This window comes from Haemaphysalis longicornis, unplaced genomic scaffold (genome assembly GCF_048455015.1).
Source record: "Haemaphysalis longicornis isolate Haplotype H1 unplaced genomic scaffold, Haemaphysalis longicornis Haplotype H1 scaffold_15, whole genome shotgun sequence".
NCBI lineage: Eukaryota > Metazoa > Arthropoda > Arachnida > Ixodida > Ixodidae > Haemaphysalis > Haemaphysalis longicornis.
The window spans coordinates 22,731,788-22,751,826 of record NW_027526257.1 but is presented as its reverse complement, the minus strand read 5'-3'; the positions used below and the strand labels follow the sequence as shown (position 1 = coordinate 22,751,826).

General features: G+C 45.2%; 2 pseudogenes; both read right to left on the bottom strand.

Annotated features, from left to right (window-relative positions):
* The window catches only part of LOC144165721 (uncharacterized), a 72,659-nt pseudogene extending 57,408 nt beyond the window's left edge, over window positions 1–15,251 (bottom strand).
* A 636-nt stretch (window positions 15,252–15,887) lies between these two features.
* On the bottom strand, window positions 15,888–17,916 carry LOC144165720 (uncharacterized; annotated as a pseudogene).
* Window positions 17,917–20,039: the final 2,123 nt, after the last annotated feature.

Genomic DNA, 20,039 nt, shown 5'->3' with positions numbered 1-20,039 from the left:
TAAAATAAATGCCCCCAGGCCAATACCGATGGCTCATCGGGGTCAAAAAGTTGGTCACTTCGAGTTCCTTCATGTCATCTTAAGGTTTTTATACACTTTATCTTAATGTGAATGATTACTGGCTCACTGTCCGAAGAAAGCTTACAGAACTTAAAGAAAAGCACGTCCTCAAAATTGAAATCACCTCATCAACACGCAGCACATAGTTCACGTGCCAAGTGAAAAGAGGAATCAATAAAAAAAGGCCTTTATTCTAAAACGAAGTTGCCGTACTCGGACGCTAATTGGCAACCCTATGGTGAATAATTGCAGAAATGCAAAGCAGAGATTGAAGCGTATAAAGACAAGTTTTTTAATGGTGACATTGTCAGCATAATAACTAACAAACCAATAAGTTTTGGAAAGCAACAAATCCTAAACACGCGTCGCAATACACAGTTTCAATGGTCAAAAATGTGCTGCTCGCATCATGTGAAGCTGCTTCCGAATTAAACTCTTCTTTCAGCCCTGTATTCACAAAAAATCCCATTACACATGATCTTGTGTTGTCATCGATTAACGCATGTATGGATGACGTCATAACCACAATGGAGGGTATAGAACGTGCCATTGGTCGTCTTTCAAAAAACTCAGCACCAGGTTCAGACGACATCGGTCCAAACATACTCAAAATGACAAAACCTGTAATATCTATCATACTTGCCACACTCTTTCAGCAGTCACTCGATACCGGAATCGTACCGGACGGCTGAAGCATCGGTCGTAGAAGTCCTATATATCCATCAGATGACCGATCACTGCCCTCAAATTACAGACCAACCTTCTTGACTAGTATTCCTGGTAAAATGCTTGAGCATATATGTTCTGCAGCTATGCAATGTTTAGGTCAGCATAGTTTTTTTTATGAATCAACACGGATTTCAAAGGGGACGTTATTTTGAAACACAAATATTTGAACTCAATACTGACCTTCACCTAGCTATTCACAACTCGGTAAATATAGATGCCTTATTTATTGACTTCAAAACAGCGTTTCATAAAGAACTCAGTCGGCTCAACTTACATAGCAAAATTATCAACTGGGTTTCAAGTTAGTTAACCAATCGCTAGCAGTTCGTTTCCGTAAATGACCAGTACTCCGCCTAGGCACAAGTTCAATCTGTTGTTCCCCAGGGTTTCGTAGTGAGCCCGAATTTATTCCTTATATACTATAAAGGTTTCAGAACAAACCTACATTTAACTCTTGGATTGTTTGCGGACGATTGCGTTCTCTACAGAAAAATTTTACCCCTCAAGATACTAACATTTTACAGACAGATCAAAACAAACTTTTCATTTGGTGCGAGGAATGGCAGATGGAGATAACTCTTTCGAAAACTAAAACAATGCCATTTTCTAAATCTAGCAACGTTCCACCGATATTATGTGAACAACATGTGCATAGCAAATCTGTCTACATTGAAGTTTTTGGGGGTTCCTGTATCTTCTTACCTTACATAGAATGATCATTTTGACGAGATAATTTAAAAAGCAAGTAGAACTCTTGGCTTCATTAGCCGACATTTGTATTTAGCAAATCAATCGATGAAACCTTTAGCTTACACAGCCCTAGTTCGTTGGAAGATGAAATATGCTTTTAATTTGGAATCCGAAACATACATACCAAATAAACAAGCTGGAATGCTTACAGAATAAAACAGCACCGTTTGTCACTAAAAATTACTCCAGATCATCGAGCATCACAGCTATCAAAGCAACCCTCCAATTACCGTCTCTACAAAAATGGCGACTGATAGCACTGCTCTCTTTCTTCTACACACTGTATAACACCCCTTTTTCTTTTAGAGCATCCCATATCAAGCCCGCGAATCTCATTTTTCCGCGACTCGATCATCCTTACAAAGTCCGCCCCACGTTTGCACGCACAGGTATTCTTCGACAATCGCCGCTAGGTATTGCCATTTAAAAGTGGAATAAGGTGCCGCCAAAAATTGCATTTATTATATATAACGACTCATTTGTTAACTTTTTGAAGGGCAGTTTAAATGTGCTTCTTTGGGAAAGTAGAATTCTTGTGCTTTGTTTCGTGTGATTTTTCATTCTTGTGTTCCATTTGACAGTGTTTGGTAACCCTTAATCTATGTTCAAAATTACGCTTCCTGTTTATTATGAGCCACTGTGTGGAGATGTTTGAACAATTTTGTAACTCCCTCCCCCTTATGTAATGTCTGCAAGAGCCTTTAGGGTATTTGAATAAAAAATAATTGATAGAAAAAACGAATCCAGTGGGATCCAGAAAAATTGTGCTCATCCCATAGCATGCGGTGGGGTAAAATAAGTCGTGGCGTCCAAAGCGACTTGCGATACTCACACATCGCGTAGCACGAGATGTGTTCACAGCAGTAACACCTGTAATCGGAGTCATAGGAAATTGTGCTTTCGTCGTACACCAGTGAGAAATGTGTCCTGCTAACCCTGGCGTGTACAGCATTGCGCGTCCTTCCAAACTTTTCAAGGGGTTCAGCTCTAACAATCCAGTCGTGTCTCCCTCTGGCATTGGCGTTTCCTTTTCCCCTTGGCCTTATTTCCCTATTCACACAGCCGCCATTCCAACGTCGCTGGGTGGACGACCGATAGCCGTGTGTAACGCACATAGGACGAAAATGCTCAGCGACTACCGCATTTGGACGATTCTAACGCGCATGTTTTTTTTTATGAAAAATGGCTTACAATCACAGCTGCGTGGTAAAATCGGGTTCCCAACCTAACTACTTAAAAACCTACACCGCCAACTACAAACCAAAACGAAGAGGCTCAATGAATGCTGGAGTCTTCCTTTATATGCAAAAAATTCATCTTGCCAAAAAAGGAAGGGCCCGCGCAGTGACCCGTGTATAAGGCGTCTAGAAATCCTGTGTTCGCGATTGTCGACAACAAATGGACCACATTTTTAGGTGTACGAAAAGACTTTAGCCGTCTATGGCGTCTGGTAATGACTGTTCCTTGAAAGGTTTTCAATTTTGAGGCGTCTGTTACCTGCATTACTTCATGTATTGAAGAATTGGCGCCAAGTTGTTTTTTTGTGGTTGCAATGTGTCGCATTTTACTACTGGTTACAATGGCGGTGGGTTGGAGCCACGCTAAAGCCGTTGTGCTAGAGACATTCCTTGTTAATATTCATCCCCAACTTCCCATGCCTCAGTTCCCAAATTAAGACACCGCGGAACAGTGCCCAATAGAGATACCGGGGTCAGTTGCATGCGCTCTCTTCATTGGTTGATTGTAGTATTGCAAGTTCTAAAGCATGTTCGTTTCAATTATAGAAAGGCATAGTCATGTTTCAATTGTGCCCTTACCTGAACTACCAAGGGCACTTGGAGGATTTCGCCCCATCGTTCACCGGGATGGCTAGCTCCTCGTCCGTTCACCACGAGGCCAGCGGAGGTGCTACGCTGAACCTCGACACGGGAGGTTCCAATGAGCCTTGCTCAATCATGAACTTGCGTCGGCGCCGGGCCAGCATGCTACCCCTGGAAACGGGCATGCGCGATGGAATCTCGTCAGCCCCGCTGCTTCCAACCTGGTGATAGGCACGCGAGAGGGAGAAAGTTTGAGCAGAGTGAGGATACAATGTTTTTGTCTGTTGCAAGATGATTATTAACCATTTTCCAGAATGTGAAAGCACCCACTTTCAAAAATTTTAATGCGTCACCAGCCATGTATCCGGTCATTCAACTGCACCCCTTCGTTTGGTATTGCCTCTAACACTCAACCCCAAGGTGCTCTACATTTATTGAATGTGTTAATTTTCTGAAGTCGTTATACAGTTCACGTGACAAGATGTTCGTGTTCTGACTTCCGGGTCCAGCATGAAGAGCTAGTTTTTTTCTTCTTCCTATAGCTATTTTTTCTTTTGAAATATGCCATCTTTCGCGCGATGGCTATTGAGTCCATCTCGCGAGCCGCAACCTAAACCAAGCACTAGTACTACAGGTTTCCTTCTAAGCAGAGGTGTAACCTACCGTTTAATAATTCACTGTACTGCCATTTACTGGAATGCAAGTGTTTGTCAGAGCTTGGCCTTTCCGCGATAGAGCGGATGGCCAGAAAATATGCGATAAAAGGAACCCTATGTTTGGTTTTAAAATAAATAAGATTTTTGGGTTCGATTGGAGGTTTATGGCACATAAGCAACTAAGGCTATCATGTGCCGAACAGGTAGTAGTGTGTTTACTTTTGTGTGTTTGCTTATTTTTAGAGCAATTACAGCTTGTTTAAGAGTGTCGCATCTCTTAGAAAACTAACAAGGGAGGAAATTTCAACAAATGCATAGTCTCCTCTGAGTAAGCTAGGACGAAAGGGATGTGTTGGTTGTAAAACTGCGGAAATTGTTTTTTCCTGATGGCCTCAAATTTCGCACATAAGAGTAGGATGTGATTTAGTGTTAGATCTTGGTAAAATTCTTCACATCTCGGTATATCTTGTTTCATCAGGACAAAGTTATGTGTCAGATAAGTGTGCTCTATGAGAAGGCGGCCCAGAATGGCTTCTGTGAAATGATCCTCATGTCTGCTCGTTTGGGAATCTGCTATAATGGGTTTAACCGTGTGCAGTTTGTTAGTTTACTTCGCATTAAGTTCGTGCAGTCGCGGTGACGAATGTTTATCTTATTTATCCTTTCATTACTTGCCTGTGCGGCTCTTCTGTCTGCTCTCTTGTTTCCCTTAATTCCCAAGTGGCTAGGAACCCAGCAGAATATAATTTTGTGCCCGGGAGCTTCGACAGTTACTCGTCGTGTATTATGTCTCCTACTACAGGCTGGACCGCATTCCTCAGTGGTGGAATGGCGCTTAGCGAGTCTGTGTAGATACTAATGTTTTTAATTTTTTGTTATTCTTTTTATAGCCACAACAATGGTGTAACATTCAGCTGTAAAAATCGAGGCACATTTATGTAGCCTGACCCCCTTTTCCTATTTCCCTTGCCCTACTGCAGCCCCAACATAGCCTTATGATTTCAAACCATCTGTGTAAAAAGCTGTGCGCTGTTTGTATTTTTCGTTGAGTGTTAAACCTCCTATATGATATCTTTACGTGTTTTGGTTTTTTGAAAATGTGTTATTGTAAAGTCACATAGAGTAGGAAAAGTATACCAATGTGGTAGTTGGTCATGTATCTGGGCAATTTAAGGTAATGCATCCAACATACCAAGCTCTTGGCATTTTTCTTCGAACCGAAGAAGTAATGGTTTAATTTTTTGGGGTTTGTTTATAAAGTGTCCTTGACAAACATTTTGTGAATGTGGGGTAACACAGACGTTTTGGTAGAGAATGGACATTTAGGATGTATGAGCATGTCAGCATTGTTCTTCTGTATGTGAGTGGTGGTTCGTTTGTTTCGACGTAAAGACTGTTGATGGGGGATGTCCTATATGCCTCGGACGAGAGACGTATACCAAAATTGTGGACTGGGTCTAATCATTTCAAATATAATTTTCTGGCTCAGCCATATACACTGCAGCCATAATCCAAGCAGGAGCGTACAACCGAGCGGTACATTTATAGAAGGCATGCCCTGTCTGAACCGAAGTGTTTTTGGGACAGGGCTTCAGGTATGTTTACAGTTCTGGGTGCTTTATTTTTAAACATATTGATGTGAGGCATGTAAGTGAATTTTCTCTCAAACATTATGCCAAACAATTTGTGTTTGTTTTGCATGGGTAAGTCGATTCCCTTGAGGTGTAGGTTGGGATTGGTCTGTGCCCCTTGTTTGATGAAAACCTAATAGCTACTGTTTTGTTTGGTGAGAACTGAAAACCGTTTCTGTTCGCCCATGTTGTTAGTCTATTTATAGTTACTGTACTTCTCTCTCGCATGTTACTATATTGGAGGATGTGCAAGCTATTTGGAGATCATCAACATAGAAGGAATACATAATCGACTTCGGAAATACTTCGGGTATAGAGTTCATTCATTCAACACACAATGTTGTGCCTAGAATACGCCCCTGAGGGTCTCTGTTTTCCTGTAAATAGTTCTTTGAGAGTTTTGAACCCAGGCGCACTTGAAATGAACGGTTTGCCATAAAGTCGTTCAGGAACTTCAGCTTCTTGCACGAATGCGTAATTCTACTAAATCGCGCATGATTCCAAATCTCCATGTGGTATCGTACGCCTTCTCAATGTATAAAAACAGCAAGGCAATGTTGTTTGTGTATAAATGCTTCTCGTATAATGTTTTCGAGCCGGAGAAGATTATCAGTTGTCGAGCATGCTTTTTGAAACCCGCATTGGTGAACATCGAGAAGTTTGTTTGATTATATAAAAAAGCCTAATCTGGAATTTAAGATATGTTGGAATGTTTTGGCAAGACAGCTAGTTAGGGCAATAGGTCTGTAACTGCTGGGAAAAGTTGGTGGCTTCACAGATTTTAAGAGTGTTACAATGAATGTTTTTTCCAACCTTCTGGCATTCTTCCAAATACCGAAATTTTATTTAAAAACTTCAAGAGTGCTTCAACCGATGGCATTTGTAATGTATTTCATCTGGTCCGCGGAGGTCTTGTTCCCGCCCAACCGAGCAATTATTAGTTCTTGAAGTGTAATTAAACTGTTCTGTGGTACGTTTGTTACTTCATGTGTTGGAAGTTCTTGGTTTTCTGCTGTGTTTTGTACTTTAGGAATTTTTAAGTGTAATGTGCAGAACTTGAAACTCTGGAGAAGGGTTCCTCCAGTATATGTGTCGGCTCGGTTGTGCTTGTTTGTACACCTGATGCAGTTAACACGGGGAGTGCGTAGGGGGAGTAGGTCCCACTTAGCCTATGAACCTGATCCCATACCGTTTTTGATGTAACAGAAGTATTTATGGAAGAGACATAACTTTGCCACGAGGATTTCTCGGCATTAAGGCAGATGCACCTTGCTTTAGTTCTTCTCTTTTTAAAATTTATCAGGTTTTCCTGTGTTGGGTACCTTAGAAATGCACCCTATGGTTTTTTTTGCTCCTTTTTCACCTGTTCACACTCTGGGGTCTACCATACCTTGCAGTTTTGCCACACCACTCCCGTGGACGGTGGAATAACTACGAGCGCCGCATTAACAATGCAGGATATAAATACTTCATTCAGTTCGTCAAAGCTAAGACTGTTCGAGAAAACTTTGCTTAAATTTGTGTGGGAAGTCAACAGTTCCCAGTTGGCAAAGTCAAGTTTGCACCAGCGTGGTTACATTGGGATAATGGTTGGTGAATGTAATATGCTGATTATGACCGGTAGACGATCGCTGCCATATGGATTGTCAATTATGTCCCAATTAAAATCACTAAAAGACTCGGGGAACTAAAAGAAATCTATGCAGCTCATTTTTCCGGAGCTTGGAGAGCAGTACGTAGGTTTTCCGGTGTTTAAAAGAAAGACATTATTGAATAGAAAAACATTCTCTAAGATATTACCCCTTCCATCAGTTTTTGGCTCCCCCAAAAGGAAGAGTGGGCATTAAAACCGCCAACTATTAAAAGCGGCTCCGGTAGATGGTTTACCAAGTCTTCAAAATCTTGCAGTGTTACTGTGAGGTGTGGCTCAATGTACACACAGCACACTGTGATTGTTTTATATGCAAGCAGGGTAATAGCTGCTGCTTCTAGCCTATTTTCAAGTTTGTCTTCCCGACCTGCCACGCCATTTTGGACAATTATTGCCACTCCGCCCGAGAACCTACTCGCCTGCTCTCGGTCGCAGCGGAAGACCTGGTAAACTATCAGTATATTCTTGTGTATAGGACCTAAGTTTGTTTTCTGAACACAAATGGCCTCAGGTGAGTTTGTGGCGAAGATGTATTTAACGTCATTTAAAATATTTAAATGCCCTCTACAATTCCAGTGGGCAATGAATGCCATGTTGGGTATTTGATGGACTGAAAACTAGGTTTTCGGTCTTGTGATTCGGCGCTTGTGTCTCTTTGTGTTGTCTAAGGAGTTCCGCCTCTCACGCGACGTATAGGGCGCAAAACTTCCTTCAGTTGTGTCCATCGTCTCTTGAGAGACTCTTGAGGTTCGTGCTGGACCCAAGTGTGTTGAAGTGTTTGACCTCACCGTGTGGGATGAGGCCTTGGAGACTGCCGAACCAGGGGTCCGTGAAGCCCGCTTTGGAGGTGGTGGCGCAGTGTTAGCTGGTTTCACCGGGTGCCCGGGGGGCCTTCCTGCAGCCTCACTCTGTGTGGCTTCAGCAGACACCGAAGACCGCTGTGATGCTGCGCTCTGTTTCTCCACAACAGAGTAAGATCGGGTATGTGCCTTTGAGAGTCTCCTCCTTGCCTCGTAAAATTTTAGTTTCCCTGTTACTATGAGTGTGATTATTTCTTTTTTCCCATGCCGGGCATGCGCGGAAGTATGCTGTGTGGTTTCCTTGCAGTTCACACAGAGCTTTTGTTGAGATTTGCAGTTCTCCGCGTGGTGTTCGTTGGAGGCACATTTCGCGCATGTGTCTTGGCCCCGGCAGCTCAGCGAGCCGTGGCCGTAGCGTTGGCACTTGAAGCATCGGCGTGGATTTGGTATGTAGGGTCTGAGTTCCATCGTTATGTACCCCACATCTACTGATTCTGGGAGGATGCTTGAAGCGAAGGTCAGGACGATGTGCTTAGTCTCAACTCGCGGGCAAGTCCTATCCATGCCAGCCATACAGCACGAAAATAACCAAATTTGGCTGAACGCAGGGTCATTCGCCCCACAAGGTTAACCCTAGCCGTCAGGAAAAATTGAAACTGAAGTAGAAACGAGACGACATGAAAGTTGTTAAAATGAATACTATAAAGTCAAAGATGAAAGGGAGGAGAAAAAAAGGCTACTGCCGATTCCCCCGGGCGGGCCAGGGTGGAGGTGCCGTCCACGAGAAGCGGAGGCCAAAGTGGTGCGTTGCCTTCGCCAAGGAGCCTTAATTGTTCAAGCACTCGGGGTAGGCTCAACCACGAGGACCCTCTTTTCTCCGGACACGACGCTGCCACGTACGGCTAGGCGTGGGTGCTCTCGGTCTATGGTTTCGCACTGTACACACAAACATCTGCTTTAACAGATGTCCCCTGGGGGGAAGGTAAATAACAGGGAAAAGGTGAAATGTGAAACTGATTACAGCCGTGCTAAATGAATTCTGGGGCCTATTCCTACAACTTTTGACATTTAGGGTAGGGAAGTTTAGCCTAGCATTCAGTAAGCTCAGCCGCTTGTGAGTGGGGGTGAGGGGAGAGAACATGCGACCGAATCAAGATTATGCACATCCAAAATAAACAATTCTCACAGTAGTGTGTTAAGGTGTCGCGTAAAAATGCGTAACAAGACGATGTAAGATAAGCTATTTTCAAGGTTGTATTAAATAGTACGCATTAGCAAGGCATTCTTCGTGGAACCCCGAAGATATACAACAATGACCACCAAACTAACAGGGCGCGCATTTGGGCTACTTTAATTGGTTCATCGAGGCAGAGACGATCCTCCGTAACAGCGGGCAAGAAAATGCATGGTGGAATACAAGCACTAAAGAAAATATTAGATCTTGTTTCTCAAAACGAATGGCCTAAATCTGAGCACCTTCAAAGAGGTTCAACATAGAAAAACCACATGCGTGTCAGACTTTCTGTCAACTGCGCTGCCCACAGCTACACAAGGACATAATAGCGGTTACAATTCAAAAGAAAAAACTATAGAAAATTGCCAAAATATGGGTAATGGGGCCACAATTCTTATCCACTTTATAGGCAATCTGTTCCAAATTGGCAAAAAAGTTTGAATCATACCTTCCGCGCCCTTAAGTTCATACGTTCTTAGCGTCTACTGACATTCAATTAATGTCAGTTCGCTAGGGTCCTCGCAAGTTTTACTGCTCTCCGTGAGCATAAATAAAGCCCGTACAGCCGACATGCACATTGTGTGAGAATCAAGCAGCTACGTTGCACAATGGCCCGCTTGCGCTATCAGAAAGTGCCGTTCTTTCCGGGCTCCGCTGTTTTACAACCCCACTTGGAGGACGTTCCCATGATGCCGACATGGGATCGCCGGAGATAGGGTAAAAAGGTGCTACCATACCAACTACGCCCACGGCACCGAATCCCCTAAATTTATCTACTTGCTTACAAGTAAGAAGCCCACTCCAATCCCTGAAAACCATCAAAGGATAAGACGACGTACACCACTGTGTCCGGGCAGTCACTTCTCTCACAATTTTTTGAAAGGTCTCAGGTATTAGCATGCAGATATTAGGCACACACACACACACATTTTTTTCATAACGCTCGTGCAGTGCGCCCCCCAAATCCTCACAAACATCTCCATTCCACCGACTGCATTCCTTAAGCAAAAATGCTCTCAAAAATGTGTGGCTTGTGCTGCTGGCCGCTGTCCTAGGTCACCCAGCCGAAAAAGTGGTTCCTGGTCCTTGTACTTACGCTACTTCTGTTGTTTATAATTCCTCATAGCCACTGACTTTTCCCCCGTCTTCAATCGGCTTTCGATTTTCTTCTAGCCTTGCAGTCAGCAAAGCATCACATGTGCGGTTGTGCGGAGCAACTTGTACCTCGAGCTGTATACAGCCTACAAACAAAGGCACATTCTTACAGGCACAAACGTGTCGTGACCTAATTTCAAAGTGAGCGGCCGAATTCCGCCGACCCGACCTCACCCCGCTGACCAAACTTTGGGCCGAATAATTCTGCCGGAGGGTTGGCGAGCCATGCAGTAGAGCAGTCAAACCACGTCATCTCTATTGAACGTTATACGAAACCTCACAGGAAAGAGGAAAGGAGGATATATGGAGGACGGCCCTTGCGACTTAATTTTTATACTTTATTGCACTTGCTTACACACAGCGAAAGTGGCTGAAACCGCCCCGAAACTCCAGACTAGAATTGGCGCTCGTACTCCTGCAATGTTTACAAATCACTTCAGTGTCCCCTTGATCAGCAATCTCTAGAAGGAGGACAGCCAACCAGTTGGGGTGCATTGGCCCCTAATAGCACAGCAAAGAGTAAAATATGAAAGAGCAAATATTGTCAAGTGAAATCATCCCCACCCTGGCCCCAGCATCGCATCGCGTGGGTGTGGGCGCCAAGGATATCGAAGCCGCACCGAGAAGCCCCGCCCAGCCGAGACCAGGACATGCCGATGTCCTTCTCCCCGTGTTTCCACCCAGCAGACGCTATCATAGACCAGCCGAGACGAGCCCTGGCCAGACAAGCCGAAGATGTGATCCCCGTCCTTTTGTCCGACGTGGCTTCGGACCTTCGGCACTTCGTTGCGGCTGAATTCATTGCTGTTGCTCGTCATCATCATCCGTGGCGGCAAGCGATTCGTCTGCATTTTTCGTCGCAGCACTCATCCATATTCAATCGCCAGCTTTCCTCGGCGTCGACCGGGATGGCCGTCATTGACTTTGGGGGTGATGTCACAGGACAGGACAATGCCCGGGTCGCCATGGCCCACCACCAAATTACAGCAATGAAGAAGCTCGGTGTGGGTTGGAACCAGCCCGGCCTCAGTTATGGCTGCATGTAAATTCTAAAATAGATGGTTCCTCATTGTTCGCCATGGTTTCTGTCATCTGTTCTGCCGCCACGTTACACTATGAAGTCCTTTATTTTTCAACACCAAACGGAAGATAACGCAAGTCTCCTTAACCCAACCAAACAAAACCTAATGTAACCTAAACTAACTTAACCGAAGTCTGCCTAAGCTAACCAACGCTGACATAACCTACCCATTGTAGGCGTTCCTGGCGATGCATTTTTCGGCATAGCTGGATGCAGGTGCAGAATGTAGTGAGACCGTTTTGAAAAAAAAATGTGTAGCACACCCCTAAAGACCTTCCACCTAAAATTGAAAAATGCATTACCGTAACGATGCGCCATGTCGGCGCTCGGTGGGTTCGTGCCTTAAAATTGAGGCTTATTTTGGCATGCTTCCAAACTGTACTGGTGTCTCAACTCTGGAGTCGAAAAAAATGCATATTCCACATGAAGGATCTTTGGTTTTGTCATCTAACACAGCTGATTTATTGGGCTTTTTTGTGCGGCTTTCTGGTGTCCGCTCACCATCCCCAATTATTCGTGCGCGCCACCAGTACGTGATATATATGCACAAGAAGTTTCTTTTGATGTCTTTTTCACAAATGATGTCGTTCCACAAAACTTGACTTCCATTGCACACTGCCCATCACCACAACTAGAATGCTTTGATTATTCTGCAACGTTGCCACCAACAATTGATGATGGTGCAGTAAAAAATTGCTTTAACATTGCAAATGTATCTTCAGTCCCAGGCTGTGATTTATTTACTCCCAAGTTCTTGGTGGGCATGCTTTGTTATTCTTTATTCTTTCTATCAAAGATTTTTTAGCAGCCCAGTCCCTCACCGAAAGTTCTCTGCCATCACACTGGAAGGTTGGGAATGTAGTTCCATTTCATAAATTTGGTAAAAGCATTCCCCACTTAACTATCGTGCAATTTCGCTTACTGGTATTCCATGTAAGATTATCGAACATAAACTGTATTCAAATCTGCCAAATTTTCTTGACACGAGTTCTTTTTACACCACCTCAACATGGCATTCGTAAATCACATTAACGCCGAACACAACTCGCATCATTTAAGCACAAAAATAACGTTATTCTCCATCTTTCATCAAAGACAGACTGCATACTATTATATATCAGCGAAGCTTTCGACAAATACGCCATAAGTGTCTGTTGCTTAAACTCCGGTTTCTTAATCTAGATTCACAACTCTTAACCTGGATTGAAGGTTTTTTAACTAACCGTTAACAATTCGTCTGCACTAACAAAAATACAGAGCTAAGTACAGTGCACTCTGGTTTGCCACAAGGCTCAGTTCTTGGTCCGCTCCTATTTTTAGTCTACATAATGACCTACCCTCTAATGTTACTAGCAACATTCATCTCTTTGCTGACGACTGCGTTATCTCCGAGAAATAGCATGCAATCACTACTTCCATATTTCAGTCAGATCCTAATGCGATGTCTGAATAGTGTAACAATTTATTGATAGAATTAAACCCCAGTAACTGCAAACTCATGCGTGTAACTAGGTCGCCAAGCACAACATGCATGTACTTTTTTGCTAATAGCACGTTAGAAAATGTACCCTCTTATAAATACCTTGTCCTGCACATCACAGCTAACCCAACCTGGAACCGCACGCTCGGGTGCCTTCGGCGTACCTTTTCAAAAGCCCCTTACACTCTAAAATTACTTTTACACAAAACAATATTTCGCACAGAACTACAGTACACAAGATCAGTATGGGATTCCTTTCATGTAAATTTATTACAGTCGCTAGAAACGGTTCAGAATAACTCGGCTCGCTTGATTACAAGTAATTACAATCGCACTACAAGCATTTCATCCATGAAAGCGGAGCGTAGTCCACCATCCCTTGCATCCCGCCGTAAAGTTTCCCGCTCGTCTTTTTCACAAGCTCTACCACCACATCTGTTTACCTAATGAATTCATTTTCCATCAAAATCACAATTCACAACGTTTGGATCACGCATTCAGAGTCGGCAATTCTTCCTGCAGAACTAACTTCTCTTCGCAGTCTTTCATGCCACGTACATCAAAGGAATACAACGGCCTTCCAAACCCGACAGCAACCATTCGAGACTTCAACCTTTTCAAGAACTCTAGCTAACATTGTATGACCATAAACGTGCTGACTGTATAACTTTTGCAGTTTTTTTTGTTCTTGTACTGCGTTGTTTTTACCGTTTCTCCCTAACTACTCCCCTCTGTAATGTCTACTGACCTTGAGGGTAAATAAAAAAAGAAAAAACAGTGCATCAGAACAATCCAAGCATGATAAGGAGTGTCAATCCTTTGGCTTAATCGCGTTCAACCACCTCCACACTTGAAAGCACTGAAGAATGGTCGTCAATAGCTTTGCCACCATTGCTAAAGCTGCTTAGTCGCACACTTATTTGTGTAACTCACCGATCCGGGCCTGTTGCAGCGCTCATCAAGTTCGCGCTGCGAGCTCGGTGGCGTGTCGTGGAGTCCCATCAACCGAAACGCATCTGGTAGGTCGCACAGGCTGATCAGACTTATGGTGCACGCCTCGAAGTGGCGTTTCGTATTCGTCTTTCGAGTTTTCATTTCATCATCCACCTCCGTTTCTTATCTCCGAGCCAAGGCTCGTCCGAGTGCATTCATGTCAGAACATGGTTCCCTGCCCAGACCCGCTGCGGAGGCGTCGGCGGCAGTTCGGAAGCCAAGAAGTCTTCCGTGCGGGTTCCGAGGAAAGATGATCTTTCGATGCTCGGCTTCTGGAGTATCCCCCTTGGAGCTGGCGTGTTCGTAGAGCTCGCGGACCTCTGCACAGAGTGGCTGACCGACTCCTCAGGGCGTCGCAAGTCGGTGTCTTTCCTGTCATCCGGCGTCCGCAAATGGACGGACGGTACTGATGCCCTCCACTCTTTGGCTTCCTCGCTGGGCCTTGCGGCGAAGGTGTGCGCCACGTTCACCTCGTAGACGGTGTCAAATGCCGGTGTGAGCGAATGTGCAGTGTCATCGATCGGCAGCTCCAGACTCTCGGCAGCCCCAGTGGCCCGGGGCCCTGCAGAGGGAAGCCCTCCAGCGTGATGTGCTCGGCCGGCAGGGAGACTACCTGACGCACGGGATGCTTGGCGTCCTCCTGGATGACCAGACGTCCTTCCTCGAGCCACTTCCTTCTCTCTTCGTCCACTGCTGCGGAACTCTTGGCCACCTTGTCTAGCGCGTAGCCCGACGAGTCTCACTTGACCACTGTGCGGTCTGGCGATGTGAGCGGTGCGTTCTTGTCAATCTCGTCGTGCTCTGTTTCCTCACTGTCGCCGAAGGATGCCTGCCACTTGGACACAGGCGTCATCGCGGCCGCGCCCCCCTTGGTGACCTGCTACATCGCCGCGTTGTTTTTCATCATCGGCAACCGCGAACTGCGTGAGGGACACGTATCGATGGTAGGGCCTGCGGTTCAGCCTTCGGTGCTGCTGGCGCTGTTCCAGGTTGGCATGTTTCGGATACGTTGGAGGCGTGCTGACGGGTAGCTGCTTCTGCTGCTTTGAGCCGGCGACGACGTCTCCTGCAGCCGTTGCAGTTAGCTGCAGCCCTTCGTCTAGCGGCGAAGGTCCCTTACACATTTCGGCAATCTCCGGCTGGGCGGGGTCTTCGCCTTCCGAAGATGGGGCCGCTTCAAGCGCCTTCCTGGCCTTGTGGCGAAAGCTCATCGGCCAGATGTGCAGACGTTGGAGCTGCAGTCGCTCGTGATGCCTTGGTGACCACACTTCGCGGGAAGGTATGTCCCGAGCCGAGGCCGTTACGGAATACTCTAGGATGCTCGGTGCTGGCTGCGGCCTCTATTTGTTGTTGGAAAGGCCGTTTTCAGCAGTTTCCATCGGGTGATCCAGCCATTCCAACTATTGGAGCAAATATGTGTGCTGAAAAAAATGTTATTTTGCAGCACTATTGCATCAGAGCTTGATTTTGGAGCAGCTTGGGAGCAGCACCAAACTTATGTTGCAGCTTCTCTTATCTGAACATAAAGAAGGTTGGCAACCATTCCAGCAACGCTAGTTGCTTCCCCACAGTTGTAGACTCTGAAGCTGCAAACTAAAGCACCCAAACATTTATGCCCCACACATCCTTAACACACCACAAAGAGTGAAGCATATGATAAGCGTTTTCTTATCTTAAAAAACACCAATTAGGTGCCCATTTAATTTACAAGAAATATGTTCCACTATCTCAGACATATTGCACTAATTTGTTGCTTCTTGCCGTTTTGTTCAGTTCATCCAGCTTAGATGGTCCGGCTCTGCAATAATTACACAGAAAATATTGCATTTCACACACATCACACCATACTATTGCTTCTTCCTTGCGTTCTTATTAAGTTCATCCAGCTAGAAGAGCTTCTGGCTTAGGGCATAGTTAACTTCTGCTAATAAAGCCTGCAAGTGGAAACTGGGCAGGCTGGGTGGCTTTTGGAATTTACCCCTGATTAACTGATGTCTTCAGCCCATTTCAGCAACCGACGGCATGAGATCACCTTTTCTTCCAAATTCCTCCCGAGCAGTTTTTTATCGTCCACATCGGAACCACTCCCCGTGCCTCCAGTCCTTCTCCTGCAAGCAGATTTTTGTGCAGTCGCAGTTCTTGCTGTATATAGGGTTCCGGATCTCCTTACACTACGTAAAAGTTATGGCGTCAACGGCACCTTTGTGATAATTCCATCATACCTGCGAAGGTATGACTTTGTTTGGCGCAGTTCGTTAATGCCTGCAAGGCATGACTACCGGTCTTCATACAAATGCTTATTTTAAATAAATCCCCTCTCACAATCTGCGTTGCCATGTGGCAGGCACAGAAGAGCTTTTACAAGCTTCGACAACAACGGGTACTTCTGAAGACATGCACCAGAGTTCAGCTGTAATATTAGAATCTATTCGCTCACTTTCCTCTGGCTGCAGGCTATTACTGGAGTCGCATTTCAGCATGTGCCACTCGTCAGTTAAAAACGCCACTTTTTTGTTCTTGATCCCGTGTGGATGCTGCGAAGCAAGGTACTTCAGCGATCATACTTCGGCCTCAACATCTGTGGGCTGCAAACTCAGGAGGCCGAAATGTCGGAGTACTTCATTCTCAAATGCAACCTTTTTGCAAAAGATCCTTGGAGTCGGCCACGTTAAAAGCGCGGGCCCGAAGATGGAACCGCTTCTTTTGTGTGTTGTGCACTGTGTGAAAATTGCAGTTGCCCACTTCATTAGGCACATCTGTGTTAAACTTGCTGCTCCAGCCTAGAAAGAAACAAGAACGCTTTCATAAGAGTCAGTTGTGAGCAACATGAAGTATTTGTCGGCATAACAGGCAAGAGAAGGCTTCGAAGGATAAAAAAAACTGCACGAAGATACATTACCTGATACTTGATATTTATTATTTTCAACAATACTGGATTTACCAGCGATTTTCGTTGCCTTTTCAGAAATGTTTGACAAGTGCGAAAAAATGTGACTTTTGATGATGATGTCGATGGTTGGTGTTTATTGGCGCAAAGCTAACTAGGTCAAAGAGCGCCAGAGAAGTTATTTAACGAAGAGAAGTAATTACCACAAAAAGGTACGTATGGCAACTTGTAAACAGAACATAGTAAAATCAATTAAAGATTGTGGTGATGGCTGGTGTATAGGGCAAATTTGATTATGCGGGATAGGAAATGATGTTTGAAATCCTAACATCTGACAAATATATAAACACACGTTTAACGGAAACCATGGCATCGTCACCCAGAAACACCGATAGATGTAGGGGAACCAGTTCTCTGTAGAGTTCTCTGCAGTGTTGGTGTCGTTTTGTGTGAAGTGCCTTGCAAGTGATTAGTATGTGCACTACGGAGAGGGCCTCTCCACACCTGCTGCACTGGGGTCTAGAAGATCTCATCAGCAGATGCGAGTGCGCAGCATGGGTGTGTCTTATCCGCAGCCTACCCAAGGCGGCTTCCGTGTGTCTGTTGTGAGGCAGCTGTGTACCGTCCCAAGTGTGGCTTTATTACATATAGTTTGTTGTCAGTCCGTTCATTCCGGTGCGTTCGCCATGTTCTGCGCAACTGTTGTCTTATGTGTGGCTTGAGGTCTGTATAGGGTACCGTTTTAATGCCTACAGTGTTCCTGAGTGCAACAGCATCGGCCCTCTCGTCTGCAATTGGATTTAAAACACTGATTGTGCCTGCAGTAAAGCGCGCACGCGCGCTTCAGACGTGGCCTACGTCGCCTTCTTGGTGGGTGCTCTGCGAGGATCCTCACTAGCCGTTGCCGGCTCGCGAGGTTGCTGCCTAGCCAGCACCTCGATGACCTGCTGGACGGCCTGGACTTGCGTTTCTTGGTGGTCTCTCCGCATTGCTTCGTCAAGCTGCAGCGACATACATCCTGAGTTAGCTTCGCTTGGATGTTTGGAGCAGTCCCAGAGCATGTGCTCCTCGTCTGCCAACTCGTTCCCAGCACTCCAAGCGTGTCCTGGGAGCCAGCAGAGGAGCAGCTCATGCTTTCCCGCATACACAGACATAATGGTGTTGACCACAAGACTAACTATGTGGTTTTTGGGAGGCCTATGTGATGATAGCGAATGAACAACAGCCAAGGAATCTGTATAGATGATGGAATTGGGAATTTGATTACTAAGAATTAGCAGTACGATGAGTAAAACTTCATATGCTTGTGCTCAAAAAATGGTTGTGTGTACGCTCATGGTTCTGGCTGCCTTAAAATTTGGACCATGAGCACCGCAGAACACCATAATGGAGGTTTTAGATGCATCAGTGTAGAATTCTGCACGTTGGTATTTAAACGGCAGAGACAGAATGTGCGGCAGTATTGCAGCTCGTGGTACCCACGTTTTCTCGGGTTTCCTTAAAAGAAATGTCGGAAGACACCGAACGAACTTTCCAAGGCGGTAAAACATCTGAAAAGGATGATCTATACACATCTAAAAATGAAAAGCTGAGATCCGAGGCTCGCTCTCTCACTCTAAGTGAAAAGAGCAGAGGAGCAGAAGGGCGATTTACAAAGAGCAGGACTTGAATGTATCGTTAAATACAGGATAAAATGATGGTTATTCAGTAATAAAATTTTAAAAGCATAAACCAAGTCCATGTACGTTCGTTGGTTCTCAAGAGACCACCTGTTACACTCAACATACAAACTCTCCACAGGGCTAGTGCAAAATCACCTGACGCGAGACGAAGCCCCAAGTATAGCACTGGGTAAAGCATTCGCAATGCTGTTTTAGTCATCCACCCATACACAACACTGTCATAGTCCAAAGAAGACACAACCAAAGCAGTATACAAGGGCATCAGGAGTTTGTTGTCGGAACCATAGGATTGGTGGCAGAGAACCTTATAATATTCATTGTGTTGAGACATTTATGCTTAAGTTTCTTGATGTGGGGAATGAATGTGAGTTTGTGGTCAAACACAACACCTAAGAACTTGTGCTGCTTGTTGACAAGAAGCGACACGCCATTAAGAGTAATGCCTGGGTTGGATGGACCCCGCGACTCCTGGAAAACACAATGTAGGAACTTTTTGCAGGATTCATTTTAAAACCATTCTTGTCTGCCCAGCCGGCAAGCTTCTTTACACCAAGCTGGACTTGACGTTCACAGATTGACATATAGCATAATTTAAAAGATCTCTGACGTCAGCTACACACTTAGAAAAAAAATTGTAGGTGGCAGTGCCTTTCCAAAAGAGTTCATTTTACTTTGAAGATAGTTCAGCTCAACACGCCACCTTGCGGCAGGCGATTTTCTTGCACGTGAACCTTTGAGATTGCAGAACCAACTCCTACTTGTAACTTTCCGTCTGACAAGTAACTAACAAGAGTGTTTAACATGTTACCCGAAACACCGAATGGGTTGAGGTCACTAAGGATCCCATACCGCAACGCGGTGTCGTGCGCCTTCTCGAGGTCGAAAAATCCAGGCAAACAATACTGCCTCGACGCTGGGCTCACTCTTCACATCGATTCAGTCCACCCAACTCGGCTAGGCAGGTCTGTGGCACGAGATGCGTGTCCAGATTCGACCTTTACCCGCAACATTCAGTATTCAGAGTATATCAACACCAAAGGAAAAAATCGGAAGCGATCACTGAATTTTGAACATAACAATCCGAACGAAAACATCAGCAAAACCAATACCGCAGGCCCGGCTACAAGATTGGCCAAATTTAGGCCTAATTACAACAACGCAACACCAATACTCGAGCCAGGCTATGAAAAGTGGTCCAAAAAACTGATTAGTAACCTTCGCTCCACTGAAACCACAATTCAGCTCTTTCAGGCAGTTTCGGACGTAGACAACCACCTCCGCCACATCTGGGAAGCGCGGAATCGTCTTGTTCGTCGATGGCGCCTACAAAAGCGTAACCGCAATCTTAAAGCTCGAATCGCCGAGCTCACTCAGACGGCGCCCGCATATGCGGCCCAGCTCGCGAACGCCAACTGGGTGAAAAGATGCAA